Below are 7,277 nucleotides of genomic sequence, written 5' to 3' on the forward strand. Positions count from 1 at the left end.
AACTAAAGCAGCTGAGGGCTGTGCGATGAGCAGTCATCAGAGGGGACAAGCAATAAAACTGAGCACTGAACCTTCTCCTTGTGCTGTTACAGCTGCAGCACTGCTCCTGGTGAGCAGCATTGTGCACAGGGTGCAACCACGTTGCTCTGGGCAAGGAGCACTGCTGTGCGTGTTTGTGTAAGAGACGTTGTCCTGTATGTGTGGGACAGTGCCTTCATTGTTGTTCTGTGTCCAGCAGGCGGCCATGGGGAGCTGCAGCACTCCTGGGGATGGAACGCGGAAGCGGCGAGGAATGGGAAGCTGCATTTCCTGGATTGTTCTGGAACCGGACTGTGCTGACTGGTAACTGTTCTCCCAATCAGGTAAGGGCTGTGCACACCCACAGGCGATTGCCCATTGTGCCGTGCAGTGCTCCCAGAGCTTGTTCCAGTGCTGTAGGGTACCCAGAGCTGCCTGCCTGTTTCCTACTGGCTGTTTTCTTTGTCTGTACCCCTTAGCTTTCCCTGTGGTGTTTTCTTTGCCTTTCCCCTTTGCTTTTCCCTGCACCTTTCCCTGTTTCTTCTCCTTGCTCTTTGCCTTTCCCTGCAGTGTTCTCCTTGTGTTTGCCCTAAGTTCTGCCCTGACCTCCTCTTGGCATCGTTCTCTGCCCCCCATTGCTTTCCCTGCGCCGTTCCCCTTCCTCACCCTTTGCTTTTGTCTCTGCCTGGGCCTTTATGTGCTGTTTTCTTGGCCCGTTTCCAGGCCCTCTCTTGGCATCATTCTCTTGGCCTCTTAGATGCATTTCCTGCATCATTCCCCTTCCTTGCCATGGCTTTCCCTGCAGTGTTCTTCTTGTGTTCGCCGTTAGTTTTGCTGGGGCCTTGTCATTGTGCCATTCTCTTGGTCCAGCTCGGGGCCTTCTCTTGGCACTGTACTCTTGACCCCCATAGTGCTTTCTCTTTTTTGCGCCGTTCCCTCCCTCCCTTTCTCCTTCTTGGGTTTTTGCGCCGTTCCCTCCCTCCCTTTCTCCTTCTTGGGTTTTTGCGCCGTTCCCTCCCTCCCTTTCTCCTTCTTGGGTTTTTGCGCCGTTCCCTCCCTCCCTTTCTCCTTCTTGGGTTTTTGCGCCGTTCCCTCCCTCCCTTTCTCCTTCTTGGGTTTTTGCGCCGTTCCCTCCCTCCCTTTCTCCTTCTTGGGTTTTTGCGCCGTTCCCTCCCTCCCTTTCTCCTTCTTGGGTTTTTGCGCCGTTCCCTCCCTCCCTTTCTCCTTCTTGGGTTTTTGCGCCGTTCCCTCCCTCCTTTCTCCTTCTTGGGTTTTTTGCGCCGTTCCCTCCCTCCCTTTCTCCTTCTTGGGTTTTTGCGCCGTTCCCTCCCTCCCTTTCTCCTTCTTGGGTTTTTGCGCCGTTCCCTCCCTCCCTTTCTCCTTCTTGGGTTTTTGCGCCGTTCCCTCCCTCCCTTTCTCCTTCTTGGGTTTTTGCGCCGTTCCCTCCCTCCCTTTCTCCTTCTTGGGTTTTTGCGCCGTTCCCTCCCTCCCTTTCTCCTTCTTGGGTTTTTGCGCCGTTCCCTCCCTCCCTTTCTCCTTCTTGTTTCTTGCACTGTTCCCTTGTTTTCTCTTTGTGTTGCTCTGGCTCTGTGTTGTTATTGCTGCCTTTGCCCTTTGTTTTGCCTTGGCTTTCCCTGTGATGCTGTGCACGCCCTTCTCCTGGCACTGTTCTCGTGGTGCTGCTGTGGCCCTTCTCCTCGTGCTGTTCTGTTTCCTCCTGTTTTCCCCTCGCCATTCCCTGCACAGTTCTCCTCGCCTTTGCCTTTATCCCATTGTCTTTTCCTGAGATGTTCTTGAGTTTGCATGCCCTGCCTCTTCTCATTTCCTTTTATTTGTTTTTTCTCTTGGGATTTCACCTTGCTTTTGCCTGCCCTGGGTTCTTGCTTGCCTTTGCTTCACTGGGTTTGGTTGGGTGGCAGCTTCATTTTTAATGCTGATTTGAACCCCAAGCTTAATGGGAGCTCTAAAGATAATTGTATTAATGCACACTGTACCTGTAATACTAACCCTAACTGTCCATTTCCTATTGATTACTGTATTAACCCCATGAAAAACCATCCAACCCAATGGTGATGGTAACGCCCAACCCTCCAGTCTCTGTGATCGCACAGAGACATTCCCGCACTCCCAATGGCATCAGATCACCAAACTCCTTTGTGTCACCATGTCTCTTGGCCCCAGGCGTCTTGAGCAGCGCACACAGTGCAGCCCCCGTGGTTCTGAACAGCGCACTCACTCTTTGTTGTGTTCCGCAGGTGGGAGCGGAGAACTGCTCTGCAAAAACCACAGGGAGGGATCCATTGTTCTTCACAGACTCGGTGAGAAACGGTAAGCTGCAACTCCTGGAATGGCACTTTGCTGCCCAGCTGCCCTAAGAGGTAAGGACAACATGTGCGCACCAATGTTTATTTATGAATAAATTACTGCGTTTCTAGAAGATGGTTATCCCGTTGTGTTGTACTGCATCACTTTGTGCCCTGGATTTCATTCTGGGTCACTGTAGTGTAGAAGTAGAGTGTGCGTGTGTGTGTGCATGTGTAGTTGTAACCTAAGAACCGTACAGCAGTACAGGCATAGCGACAGAACTCTACACCTCAGTTGTGCATTGTGACCATCTATGATCTTCAAAGTCATATCTCAAACAACTCTGAAAGTTCTTTGTAATAACGCTAACCTGACTCTTGCACCGTTTACAGGGCCGGGCTGACGGCGAGCTCTACTTCTGTCTTTGCGTTTGTAGAGTTACCAATGTCTCTTTCTAAATGATGTCTCTTGTTGTTACAGGTGAAGGTCTTTTCAGCACCGCTCAGTTCCGGCCCATAGTATCACCTGCAGTTGTAAGCACACCGTGTGGGATGCAGCACTCACATCGATTGTACTTCGTTTCATCGTCCTCAGCCCGGCGATCGAATGCATCCACGTCCGTCTGTCCACATCTCTTCTGTGGCAGCTGATCGATGCTTCCTTCAGCTGCGACGCCGTCTCCAGACGTGCACAGGTGCACTCGGTCCCTCACCCAGTTCATCAATAAAGATTTTGGACAGGCCCGAATTCCACCTGGGACATGACACTGGTTATAGTCCCACCCTATGGGCACAGCCATGGCACTTGTTCTTTACGCAGCCAATATTGTCCCCGTCCCAGCACCCCCCTGTACTTATCTCCCGGAGAATCCCATGGCTCATGGTGTCCAGTACTTTGCCTCGCTTACGGGGTCGGGTTAGCTTTGCTCTGAGTTTGCTTGTCCAGCAGGCCGACCCAAACCCGTAACCAACACCCAGAGTTTGCAAGGAGTCCTTTTGCACTCCTTTCCAATTGGATTAAGACTCGTGCCAGTTTGCGGCCAATTGGAGTTCGGCGCTGATTTCAGCGCAGCAGGGGCTTTTGCCTCTCCCAAATTGAATTGAGTTAGGCCTTGCTTACGGGGTTGGGTTAGCTTTACTCAGTTCTTCCTTGTAGAGTAGGCTAACCCAACCTCGTAACCAACGCACGGCCGTTGGTCGGAGACCTTTTGCTCCTTCCCGGCCACTTTGAGACTCGTGCCGGTTTGCAGCCACACTGAGACGGATGCCGATTTCCGCTCACGCAGCGATTTTTGCCACTTCCAAATTGACTTTAGCCATTGCTTATGGGGTCAGTTTAACTTTGCTCTGAGTTTGCTTGTCCAGCAGGCTAACCCAACCCCATAACCAACACCCCCATCTCACACAGAGTCCTTTTGCACTCCTTTCCGATTGGATTGAGACTCGTGCCGGTTTGCGGCTAGTCCACGATGAGCGCTGATTTCAGCGCAGCAGGGGCTTTTGCCTCTTCCAAATTGAATTGAGTTAGGCCTTGCTTACGGGGTTGGGTTAGCTTTGCTCAGTTTTTCCTTGTAGAGTAGGCTAACCCAACCTCGTAACCAACGCACGGCCGTTGGTCGGAGACCTTTTGCTTCTTCCCGGCCACTCTGAGACTCGTGCCGGTTTGCGGCCAGTCCAAGATGAGCGCTGATTTCAGCGCTGGCCATGATTTTTGCCTCTTCCAAATTGAGTTTAATTTGAGTAATTGGCTTGAACTAAATTGACAAATTAAATTTCAAATTGAGTTAGGCCTTGCTTACGGGGTTGGGTTAGCTTTGCTCAGTTTTTCCTTGTAGAGTAGGCTAACCCAACCTCGTAACCAACGCACGGCCGTTGGTCGGAGACCTTTTGCTCCTTCCCGGCCACTTTGAGACTCGTGCCGGTTTGCGGCCACTCTGAGACTTGAGTTCTGTCCCGGACGCCCTGAGGTCCGTGTTGGTTTTGATGTGGCCCCGGTCCTTTGATTCCATGCGCCCAATTAAGGCAAGCGTTTGGTTTTTTGTATATCGGGTATGTGGATTGCGTGCAGAACGCGGTGTTTGTGTACCCAAATGATACTGAGGCCTCGTGACCCTTGTCTAGTCGGTCTGATATGGATTATGTATATAAAGTGAGTTCTGGACTGTCTGTATACACTATGGCTGTAAAACATGTCTGGGACCCGCTCTGATGCTCTGTACCATTTGTGGCCTAGCTCTGATGCTCTGTACCATTTGTGGGCCCCGCTCTGATGCTGTGTACAGTGACGACGCTGTCTGGGCCCCGCTCTGATGCTGTGTACAGTGACGACGCTGTCTGGGACCCGCTCTCATGCTCTGTACAATTTGTGGGCCCCGCTCTGATGCTGTGTACAGTGACGACGATGTCTGGGACCCGCTCTCATGCTCTGTACAATTTGTGGGCCCCGCTCTCATGCTCTGTACAATTTGTGGGACTCGCTCTGATGCTGTGTACGCTGTGGCTGTAACCATTTCTCAGACCCGCTCTGAGTCTTTGTATGACAAAACGATGTCTGGAACCCAGTCTGTATTTGTATTTGCTGTGGTTGTAACTTGTACTGATGCAGATGATGTGTATGCTGTACCTGTAAACTGCGCCTTGTATCATGCCCATGTGTGTGCTCTGTATGTTGATGTGTATTGTTTGCACTACTCTGTGATATCACAGCATGCACTAAACATTGCTCACTATGCAATAAAGGAATATTTGTCACACAGAACTGAGTGTTGTGTTGCATTTTCTGCACCAGGAGCATCTCAGCATACAAGGTAGGTGTGACAGGTAAGTGTGGGGCTAGTGTGGTTAGATTTAGGCTCTAGTTGGACTTAGTGTCTAGTTCGTTGCGGTAGGACTTAGCGGTGGTTGCAGTGGTTGCGGTAGGACTTAGCGGTGGTTGCAGTGGTTGCGGTAGGACTTAGCGGTGGTTGTTGCTGGTTGCGGTAGGACTTAGCGGTGGTTGCAGTGGTTGCGGTAGGACTTAGCGGTGGTTGCAGTGGTTGCGGTAGGACTTAGCGGTGGTTGTTGCTGGTTGCGGTAGGACTTAGCGGTGGTTGCAGTGGTTGCGGTAGGACTTAGCGGTGGTTGTTGCTGGTTGCGGTAGGACTTAGCGGTGGTTGTTGCTGGTTGCGGTAGGACTTAGCGGTGGTTGCAGTGGTTGCGGTAGGACTTAGCGGTGGTTGCAGTGGTTGCGGTAGGACTTAGCGGTGGTTGCAGTGGTTGCGGTAGGACTTAGCGGTGGTTGCAGTGGTTGCGGTAGGACTTAGCGGTGGTTGCAGTGGTTGCGGTAGGACTTAGCGGTGGTTGCAGTGGTTGCGGTAGGACTTAGCGGTGGTTGCAGTGGTTGCGGTAGGACTTAGCGGTGGTTGCAGTGGTTGCGGTAGGACTTAGCGGTGGTTGCAGTGGTTGCGGTAGGACTTAGCGGTGGTTGCAGTGGTTGCGGTAGGACTTAGCGGTGGTTGCAGTGGTTGCGGTAGGACTTAGCGGTGGTTGCAGTGGTTGCGGTAGGACTTAGCGGTGGTTGCAGTGGTTGCGGTAGGACTTAGCGGTGGTTGCAGTGGTTGCGGTAGGACTTAGCGGTGGTTGCAGTGGTTGCGGTAGGACTTAGCGGTGGTTGCAGTGGTTGCGGTAGGACTTAGCGGTGGTTGCAGTGGTTGCGGTAGGACTTAGCGGTGGTTGCAGTGGTTGCGGTAGGACTTAGCGGTGGTTGCAGTGGTTGCGGTAGGACTTAGCGCCGATTAGGGTTAGGGTTAGGGTTAGGGTTAGGGTTAGGGTTAGGGTTAGGGTTAGGGTTAGGGTTAGGGTTAGGGTTAGGGTTAGGGTTAGGGTTAGGGTTAGGGTTAGGGTTAGGGTTAGGGTTAGGGTTAGGGTTAGGGTTAGGGTTAGGGTTAGGGTTAGGGTTAGGGTTAGGGTTAGGGTTAGGGTTAGGGTTAGGGTTAGGGTTAGGGTTAGGGTTAGGGTTAGGGTTAGGGTTAGGGTTAGGGTTAGGGTTAGGGTTAGGGTTAGGGTTAGGGTTAGGGTTAGGGTTAGGGTTAGGGTTAGGGTTAGGGTTAGGGTTAGGGTTAGGGTTAGGGTTAGGGTTAGGGTTAGGGTTAGGGTTAGGGTTAGGGTTAGGGTTAGGGTTAGGGTTAGGGTTAGGGTTAGGGTTAGGGTTAGGGTTAGGGTTAGGGTTAGGGTTAGGGTTAGGGTTAGGGTTAGGGTTAGGGTTAGGGTTAGGGTTAGGGTTAGGGTTAGGGTTAGGGTTAGGGTTAGGGTTAGGGTTAGGGTTAGGGTTAGGGTTAGGGTTAGGGTTAGGGTTAGGGTTAGGGTTAGGGTTAGGGTTAGGGTTAGGGTTAGGGTTAGGGTTAGGGTTAGGGTTAGGGTTAGGGTTAGGGTTAGGGTTAGGGTTAGGGTTAGGGTTAGGGTTAGGGTTAGGGTTAGGGTTAGGGTTAGGGTTAGGGTTAGGGTTAGGGTTAGGGTTAGGGTTAGGGTTAGGGTTAGGGTTAGGGTTAGGGTTAGGGTTAGGGTTAGGGTTAGGGTTAGGGTTAGGGTTAGGGTTAGGGTTAGGGTTAGGGTTAGGGTTAGGGTTAGGGTTAGGGTTAGGGTTAGGGTTAGGGTTAGGGTTAGGGTTAGGGTTAGGGTTAGGGTTAGGGTTAGGGTTAGGGTTAGGGTTAGGGTTAGGGTTAGGGTTAGGGTTAGGGTTAGGGTTAGGGTTAGGGTTAGGGTTAGGGTTAGGGTTAGGGTTAGGGTTAGGGTTAGGGTTAGGGTTAGGGTTAGGGTTAGGGTTAGGGTTAGGGTTAGGGTTAGGGTTAGGGTTAGGGTTAGGGTTAGGGTTAGGGTTAGGGTTAGGGTTAGGGTTAGGGTTAGGGTTAGGGTTAGGGTTAGGGTTAGGGTTAGGGTTAGGGTTAGGGTTAGGGTTAGGGTTAGGGTTAGGGTTAGGGT

The sequence above is a fragment of the Cyrtonyx montezumae genome, unplaced genomic scaffold (genome assembly GCF_038088225.1).
Source record: "Cyrtonyx montezumae isolate F1298 unplaced genomic scaffold, pur_monq_1.0 scaffold_49, whole genome shotgun sequence".
Lineage (NCBI taxonomy): Eukaryota > Metazoa > Chordata > Aves > Galliformes > Odontophoridae > Cyrtonyx > Cyrtonyx montezumae.